Here is a 3,185-nt window from a genome sequence, read left to right on the forward strand (position 1 = left end):
GTTTGTTGTTTTTTTAGATATTTAAAAAAAACTAAAAAAAAATTAACCATTTTTGTTTTTTTTTTGTTTTTTTTTTATATTTAAAAAAATATAATATATAAAAAATGCAAAACATTAAATAAAAACCACCGAATTCGATCAAATGGACCGAGAATGGGACTGGGACAATTTTCTCTTGTTGCAGGCGTTCATGGCTATTGCGGCGCATCATTTCTCCGTGACATGCCTGCGTGGAACGCAGGAGAGCTGATTTTCCTTGCGATTTTGCACATGGGGCTAGCCGAGGCCTTGGATTATTGGGTACATCGTGCGTTTCACATTGTGGATATCCATCTGAATCTGCGACCGATTTTCCAAACTGCCATTTCCATATCTGACCAAGAAGGCCCCCAATCCATCCAGTGCGCCGGCAATTCTTCTTCGACAAAATGGAGAAATCACTTCTACCTGTAGATTTTTGAGGACTTTTTGTGTGTGTTTATTCACTTTGTCAGGCTAGGGATTTTCATATACATATTGCAGCAGAGGCTTGTTGTAATTCGTGAAGACGATACTTATGGTAGAGATCAATCGCATAAAGGAAGAGAATCAGAAGCTCAAGTCCATATTGACGCAGATGACTCACAAATATAACGACTTGCAAAGGCATGTCAGGTATTTGCTGAAACAGCGAAAGGGCGTTTATGGAGGCCAGATGCTTAATCTAGATCATGGACGCGATGAGCTGTTGGAGACAAAGTCTATTAATATCGACTCCGGCCAGGCAATTTCGTACCAATTTGATCAGTCTTCCGATTGTCATGAAGGAGATGGGGAAAAGGAGAAGAAGAATGCTGAACTTATGTACAATCACCAGCTGCCTTCGAAGATAAATTATGTGCAGTCTGCACAGATAGAGAAGGGAAACAATTTGTCAATGGATGATAGCCCAACTTGCTGTCATGAGTCGTCTCAGCGAAAAAGGCATCAGGCCCCGAGCAAAATCTCTGGCCAATCATAAGAAGCAAGAGAGCAGATTGTTTGGAGTGGATCTCGCTCAACGCTGCAATAATTTCGGCCACGAGGAATATTTGGTAAATACAGTTTTAGGAGGAGAAACCAGTGCAAATAAAAAACGAAATAACGAGATGCCAGAGATGGCGGGTTCCATTTCCAAGAAAGGAAATAAAGAGATGACAGTGATAGATGGTTCCACCCAGGGCTCTAAAAGCTGCGTCTTTCCTTTCTACGATTCTGATGCACTGGGAGGCCATCAGAATGCGGTTAAGAATCAGCGAACTGCAATCAGATCGAATCCCATTCTGAGTACCCTGCCAATAACTAATTGCTTTCAGTATCTTGTCGTGGGACAACAGCCTGCTCATGTTATATTTCATTCCAGCTGCAAACTTTCTCACAATTTCGAGTTCCAGAGAGTGGAGCTATCAAATAACCGGCCTCACTTGAAGCAGCGGCCACAAAACTTTAACGATCTCAAATTTTTGTCAATCTCTATGTCTTCTCTGAAAAAGGCCAGAAATGATAACGAATTGGTGTCGACATCTTTACGTTCTACGAAAAGGGCCAGAAATGGAGATGTTCAAGAGCATAATACAACACCCATAGTTACCCTAATTAGTAAAAAACATGTGGATCTTGACTTATCTTTGCATCTTTGTTTCCTATCGGGCTATTCATATGAAGGACGAGACTTACATCATGGACAATGTTAAGGAAAAGCTATGCTTCGTTTCACTCGATGTCGCCCATGACCTTGAAGTGGCCCGGATACGAGGAAATGAAAATCTTATTAGAAGTACATATGTCCTTCCTGATGGTATCAAACATAAGCGGGGTTTTGTGAAAGATCCAGAAAGGGGCCCGAAGATATCTGTCTCTACAAGAGAAAGGAGCACTGCCAACAGATTCACAAGAGAATTCAAGAGAGCATGATATTTCTCAAATTGTTGAGATTGTAGAAGATAAAAAGGATGATGCTTCCATTAGAAATGAAGAATTGAAGTTGACTATGAACGGTTTCTTGTTCCAGAAATGCTTTTTCATCCTACTGAACTTGGAATGAACCAGGCTGGCTTGGCAGAACGCATTGTGTGGGCTATTAAGGCCTGCCATCCTCATCTTCACCCAGTACTTTTTTTTCAAGCATAATTCTGACTGGTGGGAGCTCACTTTTTCCACACATGAAAGCAAGGCTGGAACAGGAACTGCGGCCTCTTGTTTGTGATGACTATAAAGTAAAAATTGTGACACAAGAAGAGCCAATGTTAGGTGCATGGAGAGGGGGATCATTATTGGCAGCCAGCCCTGAGTTTGAATCTCTATGTGTGACAAAGGCATGTTATGAAGAAATTGGATCTGCAAGATGCCGGCGGTGTTTTATGCAATCTTTTGTTGTGGTCAATCTTCTCAAATGATTACTCTGACACAGTTTTTTACAAATTCTGGATCGATCGGGACCGCCGACTCTGCCTTTCAAATTGCCTTTGAGGCTGATCCAGATACTAGAAATGAGGAAGATTTGAAGCCTCTTCAGGTTGCTGCTGCCAAGGGAAATCATTTAGATCCACCATTACTGCCGGCGGTTGGGAGCTTGGGCGCGAGTTTTGCTTATGGTTTGTTGTTTTTTTAATATAGTTTATTTATTTTTTTATTTATTTACAACTTTAAAAAAAAAACAAAAAAAAAAATCTTAAAAAATCAACATAAATAATAAATTAAAAAAATTATTTTTAATTTGTTATTTAAAACAACAACAAAAAAAAAATAATAATGCATATTGTGTGGGGCTTTGTAATTAGTTTTTTTTCTTTATAATTTAAAAAAAAAAAAACGAATATAAAAAAAATCAATAATAAATTGAAAACAATTGTTTTTAATTTGTTATTTAAATAAAAAAAACATTGTGTGTTGATTTTTTTTATTATTTTATTTAAATAAAAATAAAAAAAATATTTTGTGTGTTGATTCATTTAATATTTTGGATAATAAAAAAAATCAAAACACAAAAGAATTTTTATTTTTATTTTTAATTAAAAAAAATTTCTTTTTTTTTATTATTGTATTTTTAATTAAAAAAAAAATTATTATTGTATTTAAAAAAAAAAAAAAACTAACTTCTTTTAGAAATTTTCTTTATTAAGATTTGATAAATAAAATTTTGTTGATTATTAAAATATTTCAACTTA

At 36.2% G+C, this 3,185-nt stretch overlaps 1 pseudogene; it reads left to right on the forward strand.

Annotated features, from left to right (window-relative positions):
• Positions 1-1,626: 1,626 nt before the first annotated feature.
• LOC149213028 (actin-related protein 6 pseudogene) lies at positions 1,627-2,414 on the forward strand (annotated as a pseudogene).
• Positions 2,415-3,185: the final 771 nt, after the last annotated feature.

The sequence above is a fragment of the Pinus tabuliformis genome, chromosome 1_1 (genome assembly GCF_031772625.1).
Source record: "Pinus tabuliformis cultivar Carrire ecotype Pingquan chromosome 1_1, CPIR1, whole genome shotgun sequence".
NCBI classification, from domain to species: domain Eukaryota; kingdom Viridiplantae; phylum Streptophyta; class Pinopsida; order Pinales; family Pinaceae; genus Pinus; species Pinus tabuliformis.